The following is a 15,402-nucleotide window of genomic DNA, read 5'->3' as shown; positions in this document are numbered from 1 at the left end:
AGACGAATCCGCGAGCAGTGCCGACAGCGCGCTGGCCCGCGAGGTGAGTGCACGCTGCACCGGCAGCTAGCACACCGCGCACTACCGCGGTACGGCCTAGATGCCCTACGCGCTAGACGTTGCCGGTGGAGAAAGCGCAGGAAAGCGCGCGGGAGAGAGGAAGAAGAGAGAACCAGAGGGAGAAGAAGAGGCTGACAGTGAGCCCCGGGTCCACCTGTCGGCCAGAGATAGCACTGTGCTCTCGGGTACGACCAGCGTATATTTAAATTTAGAAGTTATTCTAAAATTATATCCAGCGTAGAAATCTCACGTTTTTGTCCCGAACCGTAGATTTTTCCACGCAGCACCAGTATTCACACTGTGGTTTTTCACCACTTATTGCCCTCTCACTGTAGCCACATTTTTATTGCGTATAATTTTTCTTAAAACTGCTTTTAACAAATCTCGAGGACGAGATTTTTCTTAAGAGGGGTAGTGTTGTGACACCCCAAAAATTTGGGCTTGTTTTATTAAATAAATTTTTTTGCCAGGAATTAAAACTTTGATTTTTTTTGGACTCCCTTTTGATTTTTTAAACATTTCCTTTCTTATTATCATTGAGTTGTTTCCTATAATGAAAACCTTTCAAATATGTTATTGGACTTGTTTAACCTCTCAAGAAAACTTTTCTTTTATCAGTATAACTAATTACCTAATTAATTTGCTTGATCTTTATTTTCTTGAAAAATGGGTTTTCAAGGTTATATGGCCATAATTGAACTACAACCATTTGATAAATTCACCTAAAATTCCAACCAAAGTTTGGAGATGTCATGTGATGTTTTAAAATCACTTTTATACAAAAATATCTTTTATTCATGTAATATTTTGAGCTCTGCATCAATTTTTCTTCTCTGGTCCAGAGTGCGATTTTGCACTACAACCCTTTTAAATATTTCTTTCTGGCCTCCACCAAAATTTTGGGATGTTGGTAGTAGCATATGATTCAACTTTATGCAAAAACCCAGTGATGTTATTTGCAAGTTTTGAGTGAATCAACCTCATCTTCATTCTGGTCCAACATGATGGTTTGTACAACAACCATATCCTTGCTTGCTCTTTGGCCCTTGAGTTTTCTCATGCTTGTAGTGCACCTTGCCAAACCCTTAAGTCCAGGAGAGTGGTCCCATTGGATGACTCTCAGTGCTTGAAATCATGCCCTTTTCTTTCTCTCCAAAACTGAAGTTTTGCAAAACTTGCACTAACAAGTTTGTGCTTTTCACAAACTAACCTCACCATCCTCTTATGCATCTAAAGAGACCACCATCTGGAGTTTTTGGCCACTCCAAGACCTGCCTAAGTGCCCTTAGCATTTTGTCAAACACCTTATGGGCATGATCAGTTTTGACATGGGTTTGTGTTTGCTCTATGAACTTGATCCCCTGACCAAACCAGCCTGTCAAATGGTGTTTCCCTAGCCTATAACCCGACCGTGCTAACCCTCTTGTAGTTTGGAACCCCCCAGCATGCCATGGCATTTCGTCGAGCACGTTTCGTGCATGCTCTGGGCGCGAGCAGAGCACCCGTTTTGCACGTGCCGTGCCGAGCCGACGCGTCGCGCCCCTGGCCTTGCCCGCTCTGCAGAGCCATGCCACTCACTCTCCTCCTCACCACGTCACGCCAAGCAGGCCCTGGTGCCCTGCAGCACCGCCGTCAGAGCCACTTGGCGGCATGCCCGCGACCGCATCCGCCACCGTCATGGGCAGCACCGCCCAAACCACCACAGCGCGCCAGCTCGCCTCTTTCGACAGTGTAGTGGTCGTCGTTAGCCCCTGGAGCTAGCCAGCCACCACCACGTCGCCCTGGAGCACAGAGAGGCGGTTCACCGCCGTTCTTATCCCCGGCCGCCGCAAACCGACTTGGACGTGCTATAAAGAGAGGTCCCCGAACTCCCCCGAGCACGCAGGCAACCTCAGGCCACCCCAATGGCGCTCCCCTAGCTCGCATTCGACCCAGGGAGGTTTTCTTCCCCGTCTCCGGCAACTCCTGCCGCCACCACCGCCCTGGCCATTCCGGCACCTCTAGTACCTCCCCCTCTCCACTCTCTCCACCAGGAGCCTTCTCTTCCTCCCGCGAGCACTTCCCCCTGCTCGATTTTGATCTGGAGCCACCGCAGCCCCAAAAGCACTTTGCTCCCGAGGCCACCTCCGCCGAGAAGCTCGCCGCCGGCAGTTTCCTCCACCCCCGACGACCCTACAACCACCAGGAGGACCGCCTAGGAGTGGCGGATCCATCCCTGCATTCAGATGCCCGCGAAGAACCGCCGTTCGCCGGCGACGATCGCCGGATGTCCCGCCTCTGCTCGGGCAAAGAAGAGGGGAGGAGTGTGGACTAGTCAAACCTGACTAGTGGGCCCCCTGGACCCACTGTCAGTGACTCCTCGCGCGGTCCACGCTGGATAAGTGGAGTCGTAAAACCCGTAGTACGTTTTCTCTGCCCAAAAGCGTAATCTCGTTTGAACCGTTTTCTTTTTCTGATTTTATTCAAAACAGATTTTGACCAAATCTTTGACTGGCTATAACTTTTTAATTATAACTCCAAATGAGTTGATTCTTTTTCCTACCTTCCTCAAATTTTGTCTAGTTTATATCAACATTTATTTCAAAAAAATTCAGACAACTTTTTGGTACTGTTTTTGAAACTACATATTGATTCAAAAATATTTTGAATAGGATTTGTGGAGAGAGGAGAATGCTTTCAAAAGTTTTGGAGTGCACCCTGCCTTTCCACACCATGAAGGCAATCATTCTGAACCCCGGAATAATATTTTTGGTGTGTTAGGTGACACGTTTATAACACCACCTTATATCGGAGAACTTGTTATTTCATGTGATATGATCATTTGCATGAAGGCATATTAGTGATTTCCTTGCTGTTGGAAATGAATATACTTGTGATGGTAATCACGCTCATGTGCCTTGCATGCCTGCCGGAAAGGAATCCGGGAAAGCCTCTGCCTTGGGTAGGAGTGAGCTTGTTGCCGGTCCCCGTCGGGACGGTTATGTCCGGTATGGCATGGTAAGGTATATTGAGTGGTGATTTTGTTGGTTGAAATATATTTGTTATACATGTCATGCAGGGAATTTATAAACCTCCTGAGTCGACCGTAGATCGAGTCTTGTTCCAGTAACCCCCATACTTGTTTTGTACTACCACTTGTCCCTGCCGCAGGTAGGGTACGGTTCAGTAAGTCGTCAACCCCTTTCCAGCACACACCGTACAGAGAGGCCATGGTGGAAGATACCGGTTGTAGCCGCTAGGCAGGCCACCTGGTCCGGGGGCATGGGTGTTTCCGGTTGGGACTGAGAGGGGAGGCCACCCCTTAGAGCGCGTGATATAAATTTGATCCCATGCTACGCGAGGTTTTAGCCTCCCCACTTAGAGTTTTGCTTAACAAGTGTCGTGGGTGATTCCGGACACCGATGAGTTAAGCTGGTGTGTGCAAGTTAGGCGTGTTTTCAACTAAAAGGCCGTAGACGGAATTAGTCCCGATGGACTAAAGGAATCCGTTACTCGTGGGTAAAGAGTACACCCTCTGCAGAGATTAAACCTATTCGAATAACCTATCCATGGTTAAGGATTACAGTCTGGGATGGGTCAAGGGCTGGTCTTAGTGTCGGTCTTCGGAGGAGAGATTGTTAAACCAGAACTTGGACTGTGACTTGTGACTTGTGAAGATTATTATTATTATTATTATGGACTAACCCATTATATCATCAAGTATCCCTGGGACGGTTCTACCTCCTGGATGTTCATTGTGATTATTTGTTTTATAAGCCCTTTATGTGGTGTCGCTGAGACGCCCGACTGTGGCATTTCTTGTTATTTATTTATTTTATAAGCCCTTTATGTGGTGTCGCTAAGATGCCCGACTGTGGCATTTCTTTTAAAGCCCTTTATGTGGTGTCGCTTAGACGCCCGACTGTGGCATTTCTTTTAAAGCCCTTTATGTGGTGTCGCTAAGATGATGAAAGGTTAGGCTTTTAGGGTGCCTTGGCGTCGAAAAACCCTCAATGATAAAAGCTTAGATTTTAGTATGCCTCGGTGTTGACAAACCCAAAATGATGAGACCATGATCTTGTTCCTTGACAATAACCAACTTTTTAACCAAACTTTGTTTCTATTTAGAGAGAAACATGGCCCAAAATGATGAGGCCGGGGGTTCGGGCGGCAAGGCATTCTAGGAGCTGTCCCAGGAGATGGAGGAACAACCTCACTTGTATGAGGCCGCCGCCTTCCCCACCGATCCTAAGACCACGGATGGTGCCGCCGAGGATGACCACACTGATGCCACCACTGATGGTGCCGCCGACGATGCCACCACTGATGATGGCGGCGCACGCACAGATGGCAGCCAACCGAAGAGGCAACGGAAGGACCGGCGCCCGATCGTGCTCCGCACCCTCAAGGAGGAAGTTACTGAAGTGGACTCCAACGGGAATCCAATGGCGCCCGAACGAATAGTCAAGGGGTACTCACTTCAGCTCGGGTGCATTGTCCGGAGCACCGCCTTGATCAACACCGAGAACCTGAGGCATCCTGACCGAGGGAATTTGCGCAACCTCCTCTTCACGAAGCTGCACGAACGATACAAGTTCCCCGCTGAATTTGAAAACACAAGCCTCAAAGGGAATAAAGTGAACAATGCTGCCCTCACGAAGATGAGCAAGGCGCCCTGTCTACTTGGAAAAGCAATGTCAAGAGAATGATCGAGAAAGGTGAGAGTTATCAGAAGATCAAGGAGAAAAATCCTTCGATCACCGAAGATGACTACAACGACTTCAAGATCAATTGCTCGAGCACCGCAAGCTCCCAATCAAGTGAGTGGGGGAAACAAATGCGGGAGCTGAACATAGGGGAACACACACTTGGTCCCGGCGGTTACAGAGTGGCGGAGCCTATATGGGACAAGGAGGAGGCGGACCATGCCGAGCAAGGCCTACCGCCCCTCTTCGATACATACGGTGACAAGCAGACCAGGAACTTTGTCAGGGCCCGGTACAAGAAGGAACCAAAAACAAAGGAGCTTACCACCGATCCGAAGACCAGGCAGCTTGAGCTTGTTCTGGTAAGGAATACACCCCCGCGTAATTAGCTCCATATGGTTGCATTCTAATTAATGAAGCCAAATTTCTAAATGGTTCACATTCCTTCTGCAGGCAACTGAAAGTAGTAGCGCGGGGTCGACGAAGAGCAACCCTTGGGACACCACTCTAAATAGGGGGTTGAATGTAATGAAGAACAAGGATAAGCTCAGTAAGCCGACGTCAGCTGGTCGTGTGGCCGGCAAAGGCTTGTCGACAAAACGGGGGTCATACTATACCGCTGGTGTGCGGAAGGAGAATAAGACCAGCTCGGAAAGCCAGGTGCAAGAGGTTCAACAACTCAAGGCACAGGTGGCGCGGATTCCGGAGATTGTCCAAGAGCAAGTGGAACAACGACTCGGAGTGACGATCACCGCCCTTGTGCCTACCTTAATCTCGGGGTTGAGTGCGTGGATTGCGGGCGGCCAACAGGGGCCGCCCCCGATTCCTAGCTTCACGGCCAGCAACTCGCATAATGCGATGGCGGGGCCATTGGTGCCTCCGGCGGAGGCGGCATTGGTGTCTCCGATGCCGGCACGGGAGCTTAATGCACCCGGGTGTACGCCGACCGGCACCTCTTCAGCAAGCGGCCCCTCCGTCAACTGCACGCCCGCCGTTGGCGGTGCCTCGACATTAGCCGAGCTCGACGCCATCATCATGGTAACTAATTAATCCTCTCTCGGCTGAGGACTTCATCTCCTTTCCTTTGACTGGGCATCCCAGACGCCCTACATGTTTTCGCAGGGCGCCGCCGACGTTCCGTGCACTCTCCTCCACTTCGTCAACAACGAGTTGGTCGATGTCGCCAAGGGCAAAATCGTTCAACCGGGCAACCCCTTGTTCCACGGTACCCAGATGCCACCCAACTTGTTTAGGGTTCAACTGGTTCGGGTGCTGCCAGGCTGCGACGACTTGTTACCTCCGATTCGACCCGTCGGGGCCAACGATGAAGACGTGATGACCCTCAGCGCCTGCCTGAGCTGGCCCCTGCTTTGGCCAAAGAGCCAAATTCGTTTGGGGGCGGGGGACGCCACCCCAAAGACAACACCGCCAGTCGTGCCGGCGCCAAGTCGGCCCCATGGCAAGACCGCCGTAACGGTGCCGGACATCCCTATGCCACTGGATCCAAACATGCATATGGCACAGGATCAGAACGACGACGACGACGACGATGATACATTTGGCAATGTCGATCAGTACTTTGCCGAGTGGGTACGATGGCGACTTCATGGGGCCTCCTTCTCAAGAACCAAACCCAACAAAAGACGTGTGCGATCTAGCTCGTACCGCGGAGAAGCCAAGTTGCAACAGGCGCCGTCTGGTGTTCACCTCTCAGGAGACGCCTCCAGCTGCCGACTTCACCGAGCCTCAGATAGGCGAGGTGCGAAATATTATCAGCCCCAACACACTCAAGAAGGCGGTCTGTGAGCAGAACTCGGTCCCATTACAGGAGAAGAAGAAGGCACGCAAAAGAAAGACTAAGAAGGGTGCGAGCCAGCCGGCACCGAGTACGATCCGTGCTCAGGACGGGCCACCTTCACCGCAGGATATCTCGAGGAGGGTGCATGTGGCGGGTAGGGCGATGCTACCGACAAATATGCTCAATGCTGCAACCGGTGCTATGCGGAGTCTGCATGACAGTGTTCTTGCTTTGGAGAAGCGGCGTCTCAGAGAGAAGGATGTGGCATACCCGGTTTTCGCGGCCAAGGTGCCAGAGGGCAAGGGCTTTGTGGATAACTCCATCGGGCGTACGATCGTCCTGTGTTTTGATGACATCCACGCTATGTTGAACCTTCATCCGCTGCACTACACCTTCGTTCGGCTATTTTCGCTGAGTATGGAGATGCGGATCATTCGCGACAAGACCCCGGACATCGTGATAGTCGACCCCTTCTACATGCGTGCCAAGATCTTGGGCAGCGCTGGGGACCGGCAAGTCGCGAGTTCTTACCTCGAAGGCGTCATTCTGGCAAACCAAGATAAGGATAACTTCCTCGTGCCTTACTTTCCCGAGTAAGTCCTCCCCTCAACCGGCCCGTAACATATGAATTCTTACATTTCAATCGTTTTTCTTTTCACATTCCGTGTTTTCTGCAGTGACACACGTTGCACGCTCATCCTCCTAAGCCCCAAATATTCCATGGCCACGTATTTCGACCCGGACCGTCAGTCGAACGTAGACTACACAAATGTCAAGAAGGTTCTTGATGATGTTCTCCCCGGCTACGCCCAATCTGGAGGCACCTTCACCATGCCTATTCGTAAGTACGGCAAGCACGTGTTCTCCCACAATACGACGTTCTGCTGCGTCAAGCAGCCGCCTGGCGGTCAGAAGGGTGCCTACTATGCCATCCATCACATGCGGGCGATCGTACGGGACCATCATCAACTTCTGCTACCAAGTAAACTCAAAGATTGGGCCGCGAGCGTGTCGGCAATCCAGGACGCGGACCTCCGACAAGAATTCTTTCGCATCCAGTCGGAGTTTTCGGAAATCATCCATCAAGATGTCCTTCGTACCTCGGGGCAGTTCTACCTCAGAAATCAACCGTCCAATAGTGACATCGACACAATGCTACAAATGCAGGATGACAACGCCCGTTCTTTCATGACTCCCACAATAGACGGCGGCTTCATCCACGCTCCGGTCCCTTGAGTCGAGTTGTCTAGTTCTGAAACATCGATTGGCTCATGTTGTAATTAAACTTTAATGAACTTGTAGTATGTCTCTTTGGTTTCGAGAGTCGTTCAACTTAGATGTAATCGATGCTATTAATGTCTTGCTTTTCTCTTCCGATCGTTCTGTTACATACTTATATATTGCTTATGTATTGTCTGTGAATTGGTACTAACGTTTCGTTTGGCTAGTGCATAGCGATGCCGACGTATGTCGTGTACAAGGGTAAGGTTCCCGGAGTCTACGATGACTGGGAGGAGTGTCGGAGACAGGTTCACCGATTCAGCGGTAACAGTTACAAAGGGTACACCACTAGGGCCGAGGCCGAATCTAGATACGCCCGCTATCTAGCGGGAGAGGGGAGGGAGCGTTGGAGGAACCGGATGAAGACGAGTTTCATCGTGATGATGCTCATCGTGATGACCGCAACTCTCTTCTATGTGATGGTAGTTTAGATGATCGATATCGACTTGTAATGTGAAGACAAACTCGCTACTCGCGGTCTCGAGACTTGTAATATAATGTTCTATCTTTGTTCGGTCTTTTCAATTCGGAGACTAATATGATGAATTGTATTCAGAGACTAATATGATGAATTGTATTCAAAGACTAATCTTCTATTGTATTTGATAAATCTGTTGTTGATGTTTGCTGTCTATATTTTGTCAAACTATACATTTTGTAACCTGTGCAAAAAACAGAAAATAAAAAAATAAAAAAAACCTAATATTCATACTAATGGCGCATCACATGACAGTGCGCCATTAGTATGACAATGCATACTAATGGCGCATCACTGGGCAGTGCGCCATTAGTATGACGCGGTTACTAATGGCGCATCAAGAGGTGGTGCGCCATTAGTATGCCAAAGCACCTGGGTATACATGGCCCCTGGGAGGCATACTAATGGCGCACCCTGGCCTATACTAATGGCGCACCTCGGGTGCGCCATTAGTATACCAGATACTAATGGCGCACCAGGTGGTGCGCCATTAGTAAAAATTACTAATGGCGTGCTATTAATGGCGCACCACAGATGCACCACTAATAGCCATACTAGGTGCGCCATTAGTAGGGGTTTTTCTAGTAGTGCCTTTATGTGGTGTCGCTAAGACGCCCGACTGTGGCATTGCTTGTTATTTATTTCATATATTTTAATACTACTATGTTACTGCATATTCATAAATAACATGCCTGCACACATCAGAGTTTTATTTATCTTTTGTGACTGACATCATGAGCATAAAATATTTTCAGCACATCATTGTTATGTTATACCTGTGTTCATAATGTTTGCGAGTACATTCAAAGTACTCACTGGCTTGTCCCTGGCTATCGTCTTGGCCAGATTTCTTCTTGGAGAGGAGCGTTGCGGTGACAGCCCCGGAACCCACGTAATGGTGATAGCAGCCTCGCGAAGATAGGAGTTAACCTGGTCAGCTGTTCCTGTGGGAAATGGAGTCCCCTATACGCTGATGATCCACAAACAGCTTCCGCCATCAACCACCAGAAACCTTTTGTTGTACTCACAGGCCAGAATGGTCTTGTACTACATATGTTGTATTTTGCTTGGAATTTCTGTATCAAGTTGGTGCCTCATCAGCTAACAGTTATCATGGGGCTGGTGAGTACAACGGCCATTTTCTGGAATTTAAAACCCGGAAAACCAGTCGTGACAGAGATGATTGCCAACTAGTGGCAATCAGAGTCTTCTTATTCGCAGTACGACCCAAACTATTGCTATGGATATCCGCCAGGCCAACCGTGATCATAGACCAACTTAGGCCGAAAGCCTAAGCTTGGGGGAGTACGTATTTCTCACCGACATTACATTTATGTTCACACACTCATTGCTAGATGTCGGTACTCATACTTTTTCATTGTATCATCCATGCTAGTTTACTTCCTTTTTATGCTTTCTTCTTGTGTGTTTAATAAACCTTAAGAAAAACCAAAAAAATCACTTGTAACTTTTAGCTAGTTTTAATTTCTATGCTTGTAGTAGTAATTAAAAAGAAAACCCAAAAAGATTACATGTTCTTCTTTTGCTTGTTGGGAGCTTTCCCGTGTAAATAGTTTTATTTCTTTTCTTTTCTTTGGGGTCGATAGGAGAACACCATAATTAAAATTGTTGATGTGGCTCTTATATGCATTATTGTTGATCTGACAAAAGAGCCCATATTGCTTTGTCTTCTCCTGTTTTATTGAATGCTTGCAGATACTAGCTTAGTCCTTGCACGTGCACTATTATTATTATCCACATCGTTCGGTCAGGCAAGTGAAAGGCAATTATGACGATATATGATGGACTGACTGAGATGAGAAAAGTTGGTATGAACTCGACCTCTCTTGTTTTTGTAAATATGATTAGTTCATCGTTCCTGGTTCAGCCTATTATGAATAAACATGTTTGCAATGACAACTAGAGATCATAGTTTCTTGTGCCATGCTTAATTAGATAGGAGCTTATAATGGTTTACCTTGCATGCCAACATGCTATTAAAATGGTTGTGATGTGGTATGATAGGTGCTACCTCTTGAGCACTGCGTTGGTTTTCCCCGAAGAGGAAGGGATGATGCAGCAAAGTAGCATAAGTATTTCCATCAATTTTTGAGAACCAAGGTATCAATCCAGTAGGAGGCTACACGCGAGTCCCTCGCACCTGCACAAAACAAATAAATCCTCGCAACCAACGCAAATAGGGGTTGTCAATCCCTATAGGGCCACTTACGAGAGTGAGATCTGATAGATATGATAAGATAATATTTTTGGTATTTTTATGATAAAGATGCAAAGTAAAATAAAGGCAAAGTAAATAGCAAAGGAAATAACTAAGTAGTAGGAGATCAATATGATAAAGATAGACCCGGGGGCCATAGGTTTCACTAGTGGCTTCTCTCGAGAGCATAAGTATTCTACGGTGGGTGAACAAATTATTGTTGAGCAATTTACATAATTGAGCATAGTTATGAGAATATCTAGGTATGATCATGTATATAGGCATCACGTCTGAGACAAGTAGACCGACTCTTGCCTGCATCTACTACTATTACTCCACTCATCGACCGCTATCTAGCATGCATCTAGAGTATTAAGTTAAAAACAGAGTAACGCCTTAAGCAAGATGACATGATGTAGATGGATAGACTCATGCAATATGAAGAAAACCCCATCTTGTTATCCTCGATGGCAACAATATAATACGTGCCTTGCTGCCCTTACTGTCACCGGGAAAGGACACCGCAAGATTGAACCCAAAGCTAAGCACTTCTCCCATTGCGAGAAAGATCAATCTAGTAGGCCAAACCAAACTGATAATTTGAAGAGACTTGCAAAGATAACCAATCATACATAAAAGAATTCAGAGAAGATTCAAATATTATTCATAGATAGACTTGATCATAAACCCACAATTCATCGATCTCAACAAACACACCGCAAAAAGAAGATTACATCGAATAGATCTCCACAAGAGAGGGGGAGAAGATTGTATTGAAATCCAAAAAGAGAGAAGAAGCCATCTAGCTACTAACTATGGACCCGTAGGTCTGAGGTGAACTACTCACACTTCATCGGAGGGGCTATGGTGTTGATGTAGAAGCCCTCTGTGATCCATGCCCCCCTCCGGCGGAGGTCTAGAACAGGCCCCACGATGGGGTCTTGTGGATACAGAAAGTTACGGCGGTGAAATTAGGGTTTTGGCTCCTGTTCTGATCGTTTGGTGGTACGTGGATATATATAGGAGGAAGAAGTACGTCGGTGGAGCAACAGGGGCCCACAAGGGTGGGGGCGCGCCTGGTGGGGTAGGGCGTGCCCCCCTACCTCGTGGCCTCCTGTTACGTGCCTTGACATAGGGTCCAAGTCTCCCGGGTCTTATCTATTGAGAAAATCACGTTCCCGAAGGTTTCGTTCCATTTGGACTCCATTTGATATTCCTTTTCTTCGAAGCCCTAAAACTGGCAAAAACAGCAATTCTGGGTTGGGCCTCCGGTTAATAGGTTAGTCCCAAAAATAATATAAAAGTGGATAATAAAGACCAATAATGTCCAAAACAGTAGATAATAAAGCATGGAGCAATCAAAAATTGTAGATACGTTGGAGACGTATCAAGCATCCCCAAGCTTAATTCCTGCTCATCCTTGAGTAGGTAAATGATAAAAACAGATTTTTTTTGATGCGGAGTGCTACTTGGCATAATTTTAATGTAATTCGTCTTAATTGTGGTATGAATATTTAGATCCGAAAGATTCAAGACAAAAGTTCATATTGACATAAAAATAATAATACTTCAAGCATACTAACAAAGCAATTATGTCTTCTGAAAATAACATGGCCAAAGAAAGTTCATCCCTACAAAATCATATGGTTTAGTCATGTTTCATTTTCGTCATACAATAATGCTCTCATCATGCACAACCCGGATGACAAGCCAAGCAATTGTTTCATACTTTAGTAATCTCAAACCTATAAACTTTCACGCAATATATGAGCGCGAGCCATGGACATAGCACTATAGGTGGAATAGAATATAATGAGGGGGGTTATGTGGAGAAGACAAAAGAGGAGAAAGTCTCACATCAACGAGGCTAATCAATGGGCTATGGAGATGCCCACCGATTGATGTTAATGTAAGGAGTAGGGATTGCCATGCAACGGATGCACTAGAGCTATAAATGTATGAAAGCTCAACAAAAGAAACTAGTAGGTGTGCATCCAACTTGCTTGCTCACGAAGACCTAGGGCACTTGAGGAGGCCTATTGCTGGAATATACAAGCCAAGTTCTATAATGAAAATTCCCACTAGTATATGAAAGTGACAAAACAAGACACTTTCTAACATGAAGATTAGGGTGCTACTTTGAAGCACAAGTGTGGCAAATGATAGTAACATTGTCCCTTCTCTCTTTTTCTCTCATTTTTTTCTTTTGGGCCTTTTTCTTTTTTATGGCCTTTCTTTTTTGGGCGCCTTCTCCTTTCTTTTTATGGCTTTCTCCTTATATATATATATATATATATATATATATATATATATATATATATATATATATATATATATATATATTCCTCACTTGGGACAATGCTCTAGAAAATGATGATCATCATACTTCTATTTATTTACAACTCAATGATTACAACTCGATACTCGAACAAAGTATGACTCTATATGAATGCCTCTGGCGGTGTACCGGGATATGCAATGGACCAAGAGTGACATGTATGAAATGATAATGAATGGTGGCTTTGCCACAAATACTATGTCAACTACATGATCATGCTAAGCAATATGACAATGATGAATGTGCCATGATGAACGGAATGGTGGAAAGTTGCATGGTAATATATCTCGGAATGGCTATGGAAATGCCATAATAGGTAGGTATGGTGGCTATTTTGAGGAAGATATAAGGAGGTTTATGTGTGAAATAGCGTATCATATCACGGGGTTTGGATGCACCGACGAAGTTTGCGCCAACTCTCAATGTGCGAAAGGGCAATGCACGGTACCGAAGAGGCTAGCAAGGATGGAAGGGTGAAAATGTGTATAATCCATGGACTCAACATTAGTCATAAATAACTCACATACTTATTGCAAAAATCTACAAGTCATCAAAAACCTCGGTACTATGCGCATGCTCCTAGGGGGCTAGATTGGTAGGAAAACACCATCGCTCATCCCCGACCGCCACTCATAAGGAAGACAATCAAATAACAACTCATGTTTCAAATTTGTTGCATAACGTTTGCCATACGTGCATGCTACAGGACTTGCAAACTTCAACACAAGCATTTCTCAATTTCACAACTACTCAACTAGCATGACTTTGATATTATTACCTCCATATCTCAAAACAATAATCAAGCATCAAACTTTTCTTAGTATTCAAAACACTCTTAAGAAAATTTTACTAATCTTGAATACCTAGCATATTAGGATTTTAAGAAAATTACCATTCTATTAAGACTCTTAAAATAATCTATGTGAAGCATGAGAGATCAATAGTTTCTATAAAACAAATCCACCATCATGATCTAAAAGATATAAGTGAAGTACTAGAGCAAAATTATATAACTCAAAAGATATAAGCGAAGCACATAGAGTATTCTAACAAATTCCAAATCATGTATGGCTCTCTCAAAAGGTGTGTACATCAAGGATGATTGTGGTAAACTAACAAGCAAAGACTCAAATCATACAAGACGCTCCAAGCAAAACACATATCATGTGGCGAATAAAAATATAGCTCCAAGTAAAGTTACCGATAGAAGTAGACGAAAGAGGGGATGCCTTCCAGGGCATCCCCAAGCTTTGGCTTTTAGGTGTCCTTAGATTATTTTGGGGGTTCCATGGGCATCCCAAAGCTTAGACTCTTGCCACTCCTTGTTCCATAATCCATCAAATCTTTACACAAAACTTGAAAACTTCACAACACAAAACTTAAAGTAGAAAATCTCGTGAGTTCCATTAGCGAAAGAAAATAAAAGATCACTTCAAGGTACTGTAATGAACTCATTATTTATTTATATTGGTGTTATACCTACTTTATTCCAACTTCTCTATGGTTTATGAACTATTTTACTAGCAATAGATTCATCAAAATAAGCAAACAAAACATGAAAAACAGAATCTGTCAAAAACAGAACGGTCTGTAGTAATCTGTAACTGGCACAAGATCCTAACCCCAAAAATTCTAAAATAAATTTCTGGACGTGTGGTATTTATCTATTAATCATCTGCAAAAAGAATTAACTAAATATCACTCTCCAAATAAAAATGGCAGCAGTTCTCGTGAGCGCTAAAGTTTCTGTTTTTACAGCAAGTCCAACAAGACTTTCCCAAAGTCTTCCCAATGGTTCTACTTGGCACAAACACTAATTAAACACAAAAAACAGAACCAAAACAGAGGCTAGATAAATTATTTATTACTAAACATTAGCAAAAAGCAAGGGATAAAAATAAAATTGGGTTGCCTCCCAACAAGCGCTATCGTTTAACGCCCCTAGCTAGGCATAACAAGAAAGAATAGATCTAGGTATTGCCATCTTTGGTTTTCCACTTTTTAGCGGAACCAAGCTCAAATCCGGGAGGTTCTTTACGTTTCCCTTCATATTCTAAATTTTTAGATCTAATGAATCCAACCGCTTATTGCAAAGGGTAATCAACATATTCATGCGGTGAATATTTCCACTAATGTTCTTAAGAGGTTCAAGAGATTTTTGCAAGATTTTAGTAACTTCACAATTTTTTTCAAAAACTTGTGTCTCTTCCTAAGTATGATGAGGCCCCTTTTGTTGAGGTAGTGTTCCTACAATACCTTCTATAATTTCAAGTGCAATATGGGGATCGATTTCAATAAAATTGCCTTTGGCAACGCAATCCAAGAGTGTCTATGAGACATATTTAATCCAACATAAAAATTGCGAAGCAAGATTCTCAGGTTTATTTCAGAGGTACAATTACGATAAGACTCCATTATTCTTAACCAGGCATCTTTTAAGTTTTCTCCTAGTCTCTGTTTAAAGTGAAAGAGTTCGAACTCAGGAGTCAACGGAGAAGATAAGGGACTAGCCGTAACGACAAGCAAACAAACTAACACACAAGC

This window comes from Triticum aestivum, chromosome 7A (genome assembly GCF_018294505.1).
Source record: "Triticum aestivum cultivar Chinese Spring chromosome 7A, IWGSC CS RefSeq v2.1, whole genome shotgun sequence".
Classification (NCBI taxonomy): domain Eukaryota; kingdom Viridiplantae; phylum Streptophyta; class Magnoliopsida; order Poales; family Poaceae; genus Triticum; species Triticum aestivum.
Note: the sequence above shows the minus strand (reverse complement) of the source record.